This window comes from Nerophis ophidion, linkage group LG10, assembly GCF_033978795.1.
Source record: "Nerophis ophidion isolate RoL-2023_Sa linkage group LG10, RoL_Noph_v1.0, whole genome shotgun sequence".
In the NCBI taxonomy this organism is placed as follows: Eukaryota; Metazoa; Chordata; class Actinopteri; order Syngnathiformes; family Syngnathidae; genus Nerophis; species Nerophis ophidion.
Window position 1 is genome coordinate 28,719,794 of NC_084620.1, and position 17,888 is coordinate 28,737,681.

The following is a 17,888-nucleotide window of genomic DNA, read 5'->3' on the forward strand; positions in this document are numbered from 1 at the left end:
GGACCTTTTATTATGTCTAAGCTAATATGGGTTTACCTTTCCTTTATTCCTTGCTCTGATGAAGATTATGTATTTCTTTTCTCTGGGGCACTCTTATTTTCAAGCATCTCATCTGCCCGCATGACTTGTGTCTATATTGGAACTCCAAATATTTGCTAAAAACACCTTTTAGATTTTCTCTGGTCATTCATTTAAGTAGATACATTATAACACAACAACCACTCCAATTGCCACATTCAGACAAAGTTAAAGATTCATACTCATGAACCTGGTTTGATTACTTTGTAATTACATGTAATTACATGAATTGTTGCTGCCTTCAATGATCCAAACCTGCTCTCCCACTGTGCATTAATTGCAGGGTAAAAGCCAAAATACACACAAGACAAGTTTTCTCTGATGTCATGACAAATATATATCCCATACTTGGCCATCTACATAAAGGAAGACTAAAAGGGGCTGACTGAGTGAATATTGACCACCCTGACCACCTCGACCTAGTGGGAGACTCAAAGGCTAAGAGGTCACTGGTTTATTCTTCTCAGGAGAGATTAACGACAAATCTCGCAACTTTTGGAGACATAAAAGCACGTATGACTTTGCAGTTGATGTCCTTAATGATCAGCAAGTGCTGTGGTTAGCCTCTCCACCATCCCTAAGCACTCACAGGTGGTCAGGTTCATACCAGATTCGCGCAGCAGTCCCAGCTGCAGTCAGAGCACAGAGGAGACCTATACCCTTCTACGTACAGACGGCAAATGAAATGTGTGTGTGTATAAATAAAGCTTCCTTTATTGTTATAAAAAAAAAATAATAATAATAATATGGAATAAAAATAGGGATATTTGTTTAATAAAATATGAACTGCATGTGATCTGTGCTGCGCCCCCCCCCCCCTCCCCCCCCCCTTTGTGCCTCTTCTCTGTCTCACTCGGTGGCATAACCAAGGAGGTGCTTGGGTTTGCACTTGTGTGAAACACAGGGATATCCATCCATCCATCCATTTTCTAAATAAAAGAAAAAAAATCTCACAACTGTGACTTGGTCCCAATCCCAACGTTCATTTTAATGAGCCAGTCGATAGTTTAGGTTTGTTTGTGGGTGTCGCAACCCTCAAGTCTTCTGATCAAATTTCATACTATAACATTTAACAATGCAGAACAAAACTGATTTAAAGAAAACAAAATAAGAATAAACAAAATAAAGTTAATTTGCAGTTTGAGTCAGTTTTTAAACAGGCTATTTTATTCCTCTCTTTTACAGCACCCTCTGCAATTAATGTGATGACATAATGTAATTACTTCTAGTCACTTGTAGGCGAGCCAATAGCTACTTTCCTTACTGAGGTGTTGGGAACATTCGCGGTCACTGGGCGTCAACCCAGGAAAGCTGTCAGTTTGACTTTAGATTGTTTCCGTCATACTTCTTTTTATGAGACATTGGCTGGTAATGAGATCATAAAGTTAGCGACGTGGTGGCAGGTGACAACGCTGTCAGGTGAGTTCTGCAACTATGTTATACTAAAAGTACTGAACTAAAAACAGTGTGCTATTTAGGTTTAACTCATTTTTCTTCCCAGTCAGGATGACATCTAAAAAGCTGTCAACAAGGATATCTAATAGATATGTCCTGCTGCTACTTACTTTAGTGACATACATCTGTGTGATGGTATTCTATTACCATGGGGACATGTCAACAGGTATGAATGTTGGACTTTTCATTTTTACACACATAATTGAATGTGACGTACAAGGTCCACCTGAGTTTTTATTTGTGTTGTTTATTGCCGGTGACATCTTTACTGACGTAGCAGTGTTTTCTTTGGGATGATCCCTGAATATAGCAATCTTTGCTCACATGTGTGTGTACATGGTTCCCAGTAGGGAGGGCGGTCCGCAAGCAGGAGCTGAGGAAGACGGTGCTGAGAGACGCCTGCAGAGAAAACAAGGAGGCCTTCCCCCAAAATAAGGAAAGCTCGGACAAACGTATCAAAACAGTTCTAAATCAACTCCTTGTGGATGATGAACATGGCTTCATTTACTGCTTCATACCAAAGGTGGAGGGCACACAAACAACACACCAACATGATCAACTATTCTATCAAGGAGGTGGTGCTAATGTAGCAGGCTGGATGCAGTCACCCTAATTTAGTAGTAAGAAGGGCGTGCCCAACTGCGATTTCGCTGTTATCTTATTACCGCGTTGGCCATGTTGCCCCCTCAAGTCATTGGGTTGCTACGCCTAATTCCTGGTCACCTCATGTCACCCTTGCTGTTAGTTGTGCATTTTTCCTTGATGTCATCCGGTGCCATTACAGAGATGTCCTTGGGCATCTTGGCTTTGTTCAACTCACCCATTAAGGCATGGAACTGTGCCTGTGTAATAATAACATTCCCTGCTTATATATAGGGCTTTTCATCAAAATTCATATTTTAACTGTTTTTTAGCAACTTTGACTGTCCCACTTACACATCTGATGTCATCTCTTATGTCTGGTGCAACTGGCCATCAAACTGGCAGGAGAAAACATGACTAGTTGTATTTGGTGGCCATTGTGGCAGGAGAGTCACGTGACTATATGTGTTTAGTGTTCATGTTGGCAGGAGAAGCGGCAGATACAATTAATGTGCCACATTAGCTTCCAATGTTCAGAGTTTACTCCACATTTGACTCACACCAATACTGAAAGGTACAACACAAAACGTATGGGTTAAACATGACCAACTTATATAATGCTTCTGCCATGGTTTTTACATCAATAGTAAGACATAAGAATGTAAAAAAATCCAGATTTTACAAAATTTGGAATTAATTCATGAGCTTTCTGTCGTCCCCACAGTCTTTAGTGGATCAAATATTTCCCCTTCCTGGGTGGGGAAACTGCTGGCATCAGATGTGTAAGTAGGACAGTATTGACAGTTAAAGTTGCATCAGATGTGAGAGATGCCATCAGAAATGTAAGGGGGGGTAGTCATTGTTGCTATGAATTAAAAGTTCACAGAAATTCCATAGAAACTGCTTGGGGACCCAGAGTGGGTAGTGATAGAAAAAACGCAATTCCTTGATATTTATGAAAAAAATTACTAAAATGCAAATGGCCTCATGTCACAAACATGTTTTTGAGGAATACCTGGAATATGAAAATATTACAACACTTCGTTTTAAAGATTTTGAAGAATAACAACCCAGTTATTGCAAAAACGCATTGATTTTAACTGGGGTCATATTTGACCTCACTCGAGTGTGGTTTGTGCATCCAAGGGTTAATGTGTTCTGCAATGTTTTTATACTGTTTCGCAGCATGTAATGTTTTGCGTGCACCCCAGTAAGACAAGCTAACTGCCATGACATCAGCTGATGGGGATCCTTTACAAATAAACAGGAAGGGTGGTAGCGCTTTAGAAGTTCATTGAGGTATGGGGGGGGGGGGGGGAGGGGGGGCAGGTTGTTTAGTGATTAGAAGGTGATGAGCAGGAACTTCAAATGGACATGCTGTTGTATGGGGAGCTAGTGGAGTTATTTGAGGACAGGGGTGATGTGGTCTCTGCACGGGTGTGGGTAAGCAACCCCCAGTCAAGTTTTGTACGTATTGAAATTTTGTAGGTGGGTGGGGGGGAAGACCCTAATGAAGGCTATTGCAATAATCCAGTCTGGAGGAGATGAAGGCATGGATCCGAATTTCAGCATCAGATTGAGAGACGATGGGGAAAAGGCGGACAATGATACCCGTTTGGAAGATTGCTGTGTTAGTTACTAAAAGGATGTGAAGTTGGAATGAGACAGTAGGATTAAAAAGTTTCTGATCTGTGAAGAGTAGTGAAGTCCTGCTGTGTGGAGGGAAGTAGGGCTTTATGACCAATTAGTCTGGGAGCTGGGTGAAGTTTAATTAACATGGAAGGTACAAAAGGTTGGAGGTTAGCGAGGTGTAGTACCACTCAGACTTCACACAAAACAGCCATTTTTATGTTCCGGAAGTGGTGGATGTGATAGGAGGCGCCACCAAAAAAAAAACCCAAAACTGAATTTAATTAACATGAAAGGTACAAGTTTAATTTCTGTGCCAAATGTTTATGGGCACCCCACTTAATCCAAATCTGCAACGTAAGAATGGAATTTCTGGTGGAATGATCACTTAAGAATGACGTTAATTAGCGTTAATTAAGGTTTTAATTAACATGAAAGGTATAAGTTTCATTTCTGTGCCAAATGTTTATGGGCACACCACTTAATCCATATCTGCAACATAAGAATTGAATTTCTGGTGGAATAATCACTTTAGAACGACGTTAATTAGCATTAATTAAGGTTTTAATTAACATGAAAGGTGCAAGTATGGAACCAAATCAGAAATGTAAAGGGTGGTTGCCTGGTTCAGAATCAATAGAGTAAGAATGACAATTGTGGCGGAAAGGTCACATAAGAACAGGTCAAAGGTCACTAATTAAGTCAAACACTAATTAAAATTGCCATACCTCTTGAGGTTTATCATACACCATGTTGAATTTGGTCTTAAAATAAAGGCAGAGTAAAGAAGTACCACTCGAATGCCAACAAATCTCAGAAATTTACTTGTAACTAGGTCAAATGTGGGAAAAACCTATAAAAAAATGCACCTAATTGACCACTGGACTAATTATAATTTTAATTAACATGTAAGGTACAACTACAAAACCAGTGGGGATTCCTACGCTGTGGTCATCTGAATATAAATCACAAACGTAAGAATGGAAATTACAGTGGGAAGGTAACTTAAGAATAGGTCAAAGGTCATATATGTGTAATCATCCCTAATTAACATTTTAATTATCATGGTACAACATCAATCTTGATGCAAACGGTTTTTTGGTTCCCAATCACCAACTAATGAACTGAAGAACAGAAATAGTGGTGAAAACAGTACTCAAAATTACACCGAATTACTATGGAGTGGACAGGCATCACATACAATGTATTACGGATTAACTCTCAGTTAGGAACACAAGACTTATTAATCAGCAGCTTTACAGTAGTGTTTGTACATAAAAAGAATAACAATTGCACTCAATAAAATTGAATTATCCCTTCTAGTGCTAGGTTTTAGAATAATTTTGTGTGTTTACTTTTTCAAAAATATAGCCATGAAATCCTAAAACCATGTACAAATGTTCTCTATTTACAAGCTCCGTAAGTAGCATGGGTCTTCATTTTCAAACAGTTTCTCTGGAAAAAACAAAACAATAAGATTTGTAGTTCAAAGGCGGCGCTCTTAATATTGAAACAGCGCCAATGTTCATCTAATAATTACATCATAATATCATTAACAGTTTCTGCTCTCTGCAAGCTGGTATACCCATGCTAAACCATTCCATTAGAGCCATAGTGTATGTGAAGCCCCATAAGTTGACTCAAGTTCTACCTATTGTTAAATGAAATGTTTCATATATGGTGTCAATGTGAACAATTAGTCATCACCTGACGCCTCATCCTCATCTGTTGACGATAGATCATCCTTCTCATCTGATGAGGACAGCTGGGGGTCTTCGTCGCTTTCCTCATCGGTGGCTTCTTGGTCTGGTACAAGAGCTTCTGGCAGTTGAAGACCACTAAACCAAGAAATCCCGTACGTCTCCTCTTGAAGTTCCCAACCATCATCTTAAGTAGGATGTTGCTGAATGTGGGCAACGTTGGCATTTGCCCACATTCTTGCGACAAACGACGCTCGACGAATAGGTTGGGTAAGCTCAGCCTCACAGGGTGGGATCATTGTCGCATCGATGCCCCTTAATTTTTTCAGGGGCTCTTTGCATGTTGCCTTTGGCCCAAAGCTTTTTTCAAATATTTTGTGCCGATGAGCGTCCAAGGATAACGTTGCCCCGCTCCTCTTCACGCCATACATCCTGGCAGTAAAAGACATCACAGCTTGTGAGGTGTTCTCATTCAGGTTTCCTTTAGCCATTTCCGTAAATGCTGTTTGTGCGTCAGTGTCATTTTCCAGCTGCTTGAATGGGCATACCTTGCCCTTTCTGACGAAGGCAGAAGTATAATCACATCCTGTGAAGGAGAGGAAAGCAGGCAGAGCTTGGGAAAGTTTCTTTCCAATTGTTTTCCCAATGTCAGTTATGTTGATATATATTCTGTCGTTTCGTGCTGATGTACCAACATCCATCTAAATGTTCGGTCTAATGTTCCAGGAATGATGGATCAGTATGACAGCAATATCTGTGTCAGATGAGCTCACAACCACATTCTGGACAGTTCCATCGTCCATGGATTTTATGTGAGCACAGATTAGTGTGTCCGCTTCTTCGTGGTTTGTTTGCAAGTCTTGAACAACTTCTCTAACAACTGTGTCCCCTTGGACGTAGAAGTGAAAACAGGCCCCAAGGTAAGAGAGGTATACATGCTTGCAGTTGATCACTTCCGCATAGTGCTGTGCCACCCATTCTTCTGCCAGGAACTTTGGTAGTTCCTCCTTGAATGATCTGGATTGTAGACAGTCACCAATGTTCTTTGGACGATTTTGCTCGGCACCAGATATAACATACTACCGCTTCTCCTTCTCGCCAAGACCTCTTCTAGCCCGTTCACTCTCCTTTATTGCCGAAATAGGGTACGCGTTCAAAAAACTATGTCGACTCTGTTTCCTGACATAGCAGTGACTTGCTCAAGAATACCAGCTGCCAAGCCACCATATGTTCCTGGTAGATGAGGCGAGAGGGTCCTCAGGAAGAAGTTGCCATCGATGACGGTCGCATTCACTGTGGTTGGAGCGTATCGTTCGACTTTATCTTCCAGGTAACGGAGAAGAGCGCTCTTGTTTTCACCATCAACCCATCATTGCTGCACATTGAGAGAGGAACCGTCGTTAGGGGATAGGAAAGGACATGCTTTAAGTCCATATCTTTCTCACAAGCGAGAACAAGCAGTCGCCCCAACAGATCACGTGAACACACCATAGAGGCTACTCGTTTGTCTTTGCTCTGTTTACTGGACTTGCAATTCTCCTTGAACGTTAGCAGTCTCTCCTTCTTAATCGACCGTTCGAAGTTGATTGGGTCTTCGAAGCATGCCTTGGTGAACTCTTCATGGCGCTCTTTCCCCTTTTGCCTCAATCCAAGCAGACGATCCTTAATAGGTTCACTGGTCACTTTCCCCGTTCTGATATTAAACAAACTTGGGGATACTTCACGGGGCTTCACGGTGGCAGAGGGGTTAGTACGTCTGCCTCACAATACGAAGGTCCTGCAGTCCTGGGTTCAAATCTTTCTGTGTGGAGTTTGCATGTTCTCCCCGTGAATGCGTGGGTTCCCTCCGGGTACTCCGGCTTCCTCCCACTTCCAAAGACATGCACCTGGGGATAGGTTGATTGGCAACACTAAATTGGCCCTAGTGTGTGAATGTGAGTGGGAATGTTGTCTGTCTATCTGTGTTGGCCCTGCGATGAGGTGGCGACTTGTCCAGGGTGTACCCCGCCTTCCGCCCGATTGTAGCTGAGATAGGCGCCAGCGCCCCCGCGACCCCGAAAGGGAATAAGCGGTAGAAAATGGATGGATGGATGGGGATACTTCAAATGACTTCAAAAAGGGATCGCAGCATCCCTTTATCTGCTCAATGACATTCAGCAAGTCGGAGGGATCCCTTCTGATTCGTGATGCGTGCAACTACACAGTTGTATCTTCATGGTTCAACATTTCTGCCAGTTCCTGAACGGCGGCTATGACGACAGCACGAGTATATTTGGTTATCATCCATCGAAGGCGTGCGCTGAAGTTGTTGGTGGCAGATGACAGACGTGTGCGTCTAGAAGCTGCGTCTGCATTCACCGTCTGGTCCAACGTTAAATTCGACAGGACATCTGCTGAAGGACTTTCCTGTTCTCTTGACGGTGAATGCGCCATTCCGTAGAAAATTTCGAAGGCCAGTCAGTGTGTGTATTGTAGATGTTTACTAGATCCGACTGGAATTTGGACAACCAACGGGAATAGTTGATGTGGTTTGTTGCAAAGAATAGTTGGATAACTGGAGTGAGAGCATGTGTGAAGAGGTCAACCTCATTTGTCCTGATAGCACGTTCTAGATTATGGAAGTCATGGATGTAGTCAACATCAGTAATCCAGAACTGCGCTATTGCCCCGTGTGGCCCAGTCCTTGTCTTTTGTGTGTACTCTTCGTACTTTGCAACGGACGAGGTAAATATTTCAGAAGACTCTACTTCTTGCCACGTGTCCGCATCTGGAGTTCTTTCGTCATTTGGAGCTCTTTCGAATGAACACAACAAAGCTGCAAGTTCTTCTTTCCCATCAAGTGTCTCCAGAAAAGCCTGGAAATGGAGGCTCTCGAATGCCAATGCAAGGATGGGATGTATCCGTTTGCATATGTTGAAATGTTTGCCTGTTATCAAGCCATTCAATGAGCCAGGTGCCAACACGTTGCAGTCAGTTAGGATTCTAGGACCTCCAGACTCGTCAATGAACTTTCCTACAGCTTTGAAAAAAGCCATTTCAACATGAAATGGACCTAGCATTACAAACAGATCATCGTACCTTGGAGACTCTGTTACTTGGTACTTCTTTACTCTGCCTTTATTTTAAGACCAAATTCAATATGGTGTATGATTAAGTTTAAGAGATATGGCAATTTTAATTAGTGTTTGACTTAATTAGTGACCTTTTAACTGTTCTTATGTGACCTTTCCACCAGAATTGTCATTCTTACTCTATTGATTCTGAACCAAGCAACCACCCTCTACATTTCTGATTTGGTTCCATACTTGTACCTTTCATGTTAATTAAAACCTTAATTAACGCTAATTAACATCGTTCTTAAGTGATCATTCCACAAGAAATTCCATTCTTACGTTGCAGATTTGGATTAAGTGGGGTGCCCATAAACATTTGGCACAGAAATGAAACTTGTACCTTTCATGTTAATTAAATCCAATTTTGGGTTTTTTTTGGGTGGCGCCCCCTATCACATCCACCACTTCCGGAACGTAAGAATGGCTGATTTGTGTAAAGTCTAAATGGTACTACACCTCACTAACCTCCAACCTTTTGTACCTTCTATGTTAATTAAACTTCACCCAGCTCCCAGACTAAATATGATAATTTCAGATTTATTGCAGCCGTTTTTGAAAAACTTGGTCGTTATCCATGATTTTATTGCAGTTTGTGAGGGTGTAGACTGGCAGCGCTTAATATTTTGGTGGGTAGATGGCGTTGTGTGTCGTTGGCAAAGCAATGGAATTAAAGTAGCGAATGATAAGTCTAAGGTTTAGCATGTAGTTAATGAAAAAGAGTTGACCAAGCCCTGATCCTTGAGGGACACCAAGTGTTCCTGGGATGGTGCGGGATGTACAGTTGTTTCTGGATATTATTAAAGTCTGTTGCTGAGGTAGGATGTGAACCAGCAGAACAGATGTCAATGTTTTACTGTAAAAGCTCTAAAGGCGCATTGCCGGTTCAGATGGCGGTTCATGGCAGCCCTCCATGCTCCACCAAAGACTGTGATAACATCGGACACAAAACCTGGTCATCCATCACTCGTCCACCAGGACCTGTAAAAAAAATATACATTTTTCATGGCGGTCTTGGCGGTTTCAAATGGGCTGTGTACAAAATGCTTTTTGTCGTGAAATGACTGATACCCTCCGTACTAGCTACTAGCTACGTATAATACCGTGTTAACGTCACCATAATCTGACAGTGACATTTGACGTAGATTGCTGCGGAGTCGTTCTCCCAGGAAGGCAGACTGACTACTCGGGACATGGTGTGCAGGTAAAAACAAGATTTAATCTTTAACTCAGAAGCTACAAAAAAGTACAAACAAAAGGCGCGCACAAGGCGGAAACACAACTTAGACAAAACTATGGCCAATAAACAAAACTTACTTGACAGGAAAAGGAGCATGAAACTATGGCCTGAAGGAGCAGCTTGAACTTTGGGGTGAAAAAACTAGCAATGTCACCAGACCGACTGACAGACAAAGACAGGTTTAAATAATGCCTCCGATTAGTGCTCGGGAAGCAGGTGAGCGAGCGAGCACTAATCAGAGACAGGTGAACACAATGAGTAACCACGGTGACCAAGCAAACAAGGATGTGCAAACAGGAACTAATGGAGTCTTAAACAGAAAACAGAAAACATTTTCCAAACCACAGATCATGACAGCACTAAGGAGAATACTTAAAAATTGATATGATTCCTATCATTTATGATAGGAATGTTTGACATCAGGTATGTCAAATATGCAGTTCGCAAGCTGTATCAGGTTCAATCTGGCTCGTGAGATGAGTTTGTGAAGTGTTAAATTGAGCTGAATTTTTCGATGAAAGAAACTGCTGTTCTAAATGTGTCCACTAAATGCCGCAATGGAAACTCTGTTAGGCAAGCAAATAGTTTATACCAGGGCGAGCAAATATACCAAGCAAGAGGTACACTGTAAAACGGGGCTGTGACTCCTCCCTCTCGCCCTAACATTAAACAAACAGGAGTAAAATAATCAATTAGTAACCCTACTTAAAATTCTGCATGAGACACTGCACATAGATAAAGTTCTGTTCAAATTTAAAGAAAGTGAACAGTTGTGTGATTTACTACAACTGTCAGTATTAAGTTTTAATTTTTGGTTTGTTAAATTTGTAGACAACACTGCACAGCTTTTGTTTTTCTATCAATACTCAGTAATGCCAAGAAGGCAGGGAGTAACTCAACCCTCTTGAATAATTACTACCTCAATTTGTATGGTTTGTTGAGTTAGCACAGGATTTATATGTGGAAATTACACATGATGTAGTTGATACATAGAATACTTCTTATTGCTTTATTTGGTTTTTGTTCAATCCTAGTTGGGCTGTGATTTAAAGTTTAATGCCTTTGTAAATACACTGAGATTAAGAGAATTTTTAACTAACTTGAAGTGTTTTGGCAAGATTATTATTTGTGATGTGTACATTTTCCGAATGTGTTTGTTCTATTTTGGACAAAGTAAAACAAAGAAACAGTTGGAAGTTTTCTTAGTTGTATTTTTAAGTTATGATTTTACCCGTCCGGCCCACATGTGAATAGATTTTCCTCCATGCGGCCTCTGAGTTAAAATATTTTTGACACTGCTGCTCATACATACATGCACAATACAAATACACCCATCATATTACATACAGTATGTATATATCCACATACACTCACTATATAAGGCATACTGTAACTGTATTCTGCCATTCACTTTTGACATTAGCTTGCTAATACAACAAAAGAAATTATTTCACTACCATGCCAATTTGCGTCGGAACCATGTTTAAAACTTGTTGGAAAGGCTTTCCACCATCATTTAAAAACAGTTCACAGCGATTTGAGAAACGCAATGAACCACCATCCAAACTGGCAAAGTGTGAATGACCCATTAGATAACATCTGAAGTCTGACATGTTAGTTTGTGTCATGTCTGATCATGATTTTGTGTGACTGTGCTGCCCTGAGCATCCCCGATCTCGTTGGTTCTTGAAGATAAGCAGTGCCTGGCCTGGTTAGTACTTGGATGGGAGACTGCCTAGTGCCAGGTGCTGTTTGACCTTTGGACTCTTTAAGTTCCTTTTTTTTTCACTCCCTGTTTTGTCACCATGACGACCAATCAGTTCACCTGTCATGTCTCACACCTGCTTTCAATCACCACATCTCTATTTAAGCCTGTCATTTTATGTTGATCGTCCTGGCGTCATTGTGTTTCTTTTCATGCTCTGTCTAATACCAGTTTTTTCACGCCAAAGTCCTTGCTACTCTTGTCCAGCCATAGTAAGTGTTATTTGCACTATGTTCATATTTTATTAAAGTGTTAGTTTTGTCTCTTTACCCATGTTGTGCCTCCGCAGCGAGTGCTTTTTGTTTGTACTTTTTTAGTTAAAATTAAATCATGTTTTTACCTGAACGCCATGTTTTGAGTAGTCTGTCTGCCTTCCTGGGAGAACGACGCCGCAGCAAGCTGCGCCCCCCCATCCTGACAGTTTGTTGCCGCCAATAGAATTCCATTTTACGTACCTTCACATTTTGTTGAAACACTAAGATTTGACATGGAAATGCCTGATTGACCAAACAAGGTGATTATCATGTTGGTGCGAAAAGTATGCTGTAGTTAATCTTCTTCCTTTCTCCAGGTGGCATGCACTAATTGGAAGAGATTCATGCACGCACTAAAAGACGGCGAGCCATACCCGGATCTCATGAGCATAACTCCCGAGAAGGCCAACAATCCAAGGGGTCTGCCTAGCCTTGCGAGCTTCTCGAAAGTTGAGATGGAGGTGAGCATTTAGTAAAAAGAACACAACACAAGATTAATGATGATTAATGGAGATGATGCAAACAACTTACCTTGCTTGCAGGCCAAGTTGAAGCATTACACCAAGTTCATGTTTGTCCGTGACCCCTTTGTGCGCCTCATCTCAGCCTTCCGGAACAAACTCCTGTCGTTGAATCAATATTATTACCAAGGTTTAGGCCGACTCCTTCTGCGTCGCTACGGCAACCTATCTGACACCCCATTGACTGTGAAGGAGGCGGTTTCGTCAGGCATCCAGCCCAAGTTCTACCATTTTGTCCAGCACCTGCTGAAGGCAGAGGGCAAAATGTCTGACTATCACTGGAAACAGTTTTACCACTTGTGTCAACCCTGCTACATTGAGTAAGCTGCATATTCTTCATCTTCATCATTACCACTGCTGAGAAATAAACCGAGTTTAACGTTGACGTGTTCTGCTCAGGTACGACTTTATCGGGCATCAGGAGACGCTTGATGAAGATGCCCTGCAAGTGCTAACATCCTTGAACATGGAAAAGCTCATCAAGTTTCCCCCGGCCAACGAAAATGTGACGTCTCCTGCATCATTGTCGGAGTGGTTTAAAGAAGTGCCCCTGGAGGATAGGAGGAAGCTTTACGAGTTCTACAAGACGGACTATGAGCTGTTTGGCTACCAACCACCTTACGCTTTACTCAACATCACACAATAGAGGTGGAGCCTTTTTTGGGGGCTACTTGGTAAACTCTTGAGAACGTTCAACATGGTTCACGCCTTCATAGATAACTTCCGATTGTCTGCGGCCTGCTGCCGGCTCTTCCGGGCGGCGCGATGGGCCGGGCTCTGGGGTCCCCGCCGCCGGCCGGCCTGGCTGCGTGGGGCGGGTGGTCCCTGGTTCCCTGGGCGCCACACCTGCTGTTTGGGTTGGGCTCTCTGGGCGGCTGGGTCCGCACTCTGGCTCCCACGCACACTAGTGGTCAAATATATTGTACATACAAACACACATATATTAACACAACACACACTGTTACTCATACATACAAACGTCCATACATTGGTACCTACGCTCCCACATACATACACAAATACATTACATATCTACATACTCCAAGTCCGTCCATCCACGCGCACATTCACGGTACGAACATACATATACTGTACATATACATTCACTGTACAAACAAACATACATATACTGTACATTTACATTTACTGTACAAACATTCATATACACATTCTGTTCATATACAAGTACATATACATACATACACTCAGGCACATAATCATGTTTCATCAAACATATATCAATGCTGTTGCCCTAGGGTAAACTGGGTAACACAAGGCATATTGACAGAGCTTAAACCATTGTTACTATAACAATCTACAAGATTAATATAGGTTGCCTCTCTCTCTTCCCTTTCATCTTTCGGTATTCCTTCTTCTTTTTTTTTATTTTTTAAATAATCTTTCTAGCTATCATTATGTATACGTATCGTTGCATTTGAACAACTTTATTGTTGATAATAGAGGTAATCTATTGGTTTTGTTCATGTTCAATAGCGCTTTTTCTATTGGTATTTGTATTGCTCCAGTTTTAGTGTAAAAATGCTCATTGTCATTACTATATTATTTATTTCACTAACTGCTTATTTGCTATCACTTTTACGATCATATTTGTACATATTATGCATGTGCTGGTGTTGTTCTATTGTTGTTGTTGTTATTGTTGTATTTGCTGTTGTTGTTTTTGTCTCTCTGTCTAATCCCCCTCTTATCCCCACAATTTCCCACTCTGTCTTCCTTTTTTTCTCTTTCTATCCCCTCCTGCTCCGGCCCGGCTGCACCAAATGATAATATGAATACATTTAATAAAGTCACATTCAAATAAGACAACAAGAGAAGTATCTTACACTTCTCTTTTGTAAAGTAAATCTGAACAGCCGATATGGGCATCTACATCAACTATATGATTTGCCTGAGAAGCTGGACAGGACAAAAAAAAAAAAAAAAAAAGAACATGGAAAAGCTCATCAAGTTTCCCGCGGCCGACGAAAATGTGACGTCTCCTGCATCATTGTCGGAGTGGTTTAAAGAAGTGCCCCTGGAGAACAGGAGGAAGCTTTACGAGTTCTATAAGACAGACTATGAGCTGTTTGGCTACCAACCACCTTACGCTTTACTCAACATCACACAATAGAGGTGGAGCCTTTTTTGGGGGCTACTTGGTAAACTCTTTAACGTTCAACATGGTTCACGCCTTCATAGATAACTTCCGATTACATTAAAACTAGTGCTGCCAAACAAATACTGTACACTATTTAAAGTTAAATACACAAGGTGTGGCAAAATTATTCTCTGCATCTGACCCATCACCCTTGATCATCCCCTGGGAGGTGAGGGGAGCAGTGGGCAGCAGCGGTGCAGCGGCCGGGAATCATTTTCGGTGATTTAACCCCCAATTCCAACCCTTAATGCTGAGTGCTTAGCAGGGAGGCAATGGGTCTTATAGTCTTTGGTATGACTCAGACGGGATTTGAACTCACGACCTACCAATCTCAGGGCGGACACTCTACCCACTAGGCCACTGAGTAGTTTTATTCAGAATAATTACACATTTTGACACAGATGCAGTTTTATTGTCAGAATGTCATACAGGAACAAATTTTAAATGTTTTACTCGAATCTGCATCATTTACTTGCACAAAATAGTTTTATCTCAAGTTCAGTCAGGATGTTTTTGAAGTGAATTTTGCCAGCAAGCACACCGGTCGGAATCTCCTCACTCATATTTTCCGTAGGGCTGACCGCAAAGCAGTTCTGCTCATTTATTGTTTCTTTGGTGCAATGCCAGGGGACGACGGGCATGTGTGACCCCGGGGAACAGGCTTTATCAGAATCATGCAGTATCGTACTTCAAACCCCGCTTCGAAAAACTGTGCACTACAGAATGTGCTCATTGTATCCAATAATTTTGACTCACAAATAGTTTTATTCATTTGTTTTTGGAGTATTTTATACATTGTGCTCTACGTTAATTTTGCTAATCAATTTGAATATTGTTATTATTTATTGAGTTAAGTTTATTTTTTTAATCACTCGCTGGAGTGCCTTCCTGTCCTTAGCAGTGCAGTTTCCATACCAGACCGTGATTGAGCTGGTAAGGACACTTTCAACGGTATTTCTATAGAAGTTGCTGAGATTTTGGGTGGCATACCATATTTTCTCAGCCTTCTCAGAAAGTACAGTCGCTGCTGGGCTTTCTTTATTGTTTGTTGGGAGTTGTGATCCCAGGCGAGGTCCTCGCTGATGTGCGTCCCAAGGAATTTAAAGGTTTTCACCCTGTCCACCTTTGTCCCCCCTATGTACAAATGTGTGTACTGTGCACTCCTTCTCCGTGGGTCAATAATCATCTCCTTGGTCTTGTCTGTGTTCAAGGAGAGATTATTATCCTGACACCAGGCCCCCAGCTCTTGTCACACATCAAGTCTTCTTCATGTGTGACAAGACTATCCTCTCGAAGCACTTCATCACTATTGAGGTGAGTGCAACAGGGCGATAGTCATTCAGACAGGTCACAGTGTTTTTCTTTGGCAGAGGCACAATGGTGGTGGTCTTGAAGCAGGTGGGCACAACAGCTTGTGCTAGTGACAAGTTGTATATGTCAGCAAGTACGTCAGCCAGCTCTGATGAACACACCCTGAGGGCCTGGCCAGGGATTTTGTCTGGGCCGGCTGCCTTCCGTAGGTTTGTTCTCCTCAACTGTACATACCTCTGCTGTTGTCACAGTGAGTGGTGGGTCCTGCGTGCGCTCCGTGGTCAGAACCCCTCTCTGTTGGTTGGTGTCGAGGACCTCGGAGCGGGCGTAGATTTCAATCAGCTCATCTGGCAGTGATCGTTGGCTGTTTGTGACCCCCCTGCTCCCCTGCTTGTAGTCTGTGATGTGTTGAATGCCATGCCACATGCGCCGGGAATCTGTGGTGGAGTAGAATCCTTCCAATTTTTGTCTGTATTGTCCCTTGGCCTCGTTGATGGATTTACGCAGGTCATATCTGGCCGTCTTGTAGTCCTCAGCGTTGCCAGAGACAAATGCAGTGTAGCGGGCATGTAGCTTGGACCGAACCTCACAGTTAATCCAGGGTTTTTGGTTTGGGTATATCTTGTATTGTTTTGTGGGAACAATGTTTTCCACACACATGCTGATGTAGCCAGTTACACTGGAAGCATATTCCTCTATGTCCACAGTACCATCATCCCTCCGAGCAGCAGCTTTGAACATGTCCCAGTCTGTACTCCCAAAGCAGTCCTGAAGCACTAGTTCAGTGTCTTCATTCCACACTTGTACAGTTTTTCTCACTGGGGGGGGGGGCTTGCTTGAGGCGCTGTCAGTACGCTGGATATAAAAAAGCTGAGATGTGATTAGATGGTCCAAAGTGTGGTCCGGGTACAGTCTTGTAGGCTCCCCTCACGTTGCAGTAAACTTGGTCCAGAGAGTATTTTTCCCTTGTAGGAAAGTTCACATATTGATGGTATTTCGGGAGGACACTCTTTAGGTTGCAGTGGTTAAAATCCCCAGCAACCGAGAACGCAGCATCGGGGTGCGCGGTCTCTTGTTTACTGATGACGTCATGCAGCAGCTTCAGCGCTGTTGTGGAGTCCGCCCGTGGCGGGATGTACACAGACAGTATAAACACTGCACTGAACTCCCTTGGCAGGTAAAAAGGTCTGCATTTCACCTTCAAAAACTCAATGTTGTCCGAGCAGTGTCCTGTACATCCGTGCACCAGCAGTTACTCACGTAAACACAGACGCCGCCGCCTCTCGCCTTTCTTGAAGCCTTTGTCCGGTGTCCACGGTACACTGAGTGCATTGCTAGCTGGATAGCAGAGTCTGGGATGCTGTCCGAAAACCAGGTTTCCGTGAAAATAAGAGCACAGCATTCTCTCAGTTCACGTAGGGATGTAATCCTGGTTCTCAGCTTATCCATCTTATTGTCGAGCGAGCGCATGTTAGCTAGCAGCAGGCTAGGCAGTGGTGGTCGTGTAGCTCTAGCCTTCAGCCTAGCATGTAGCCCCGCTCGTTTGCCGCGCCGCCTTGTTGTTGTTGTTTTGTGGTTAGCTGGCTCTCGTTGTAGAAGAAAGTTAAAGTCCGTCAGACTATAAGAGAGCTCATGGTTAGCTTTTCCGATGTCCAGAAGTGTATATCTGGTATATCTCACTGTTGCGTGCAAAAACTTAGCATTAAGAATGCAAATTAGTACTAAAATAAATAAAAAACGTAAATGTTGTCGGGAGGACGACGCAAAGACGTCAGCCACGAGGGGCGCCATCTTGTTCAATAAAGTTTTATTTTGAAACAACTTTTTAAACCTTCAGAGCCAGAGTATTACGCATTTAACAATTAACAAAAAAACTGCGAAAATAATTCCGGAAAAAGATAAACCAAAAATCACTCGAAAAATAGGAGGAATAAACTAACAACAGGACGAACTACAATTAAAGTCGTATCTACTATAAAAATAACCCAAAGCGATCCAACAGGAGGAAGAACAAAAAAGGCTATAAATTAATATTCGATAAAGATAAACAAAAAAATCACTCAATCTTTGAGGAAGAAAAGAAAT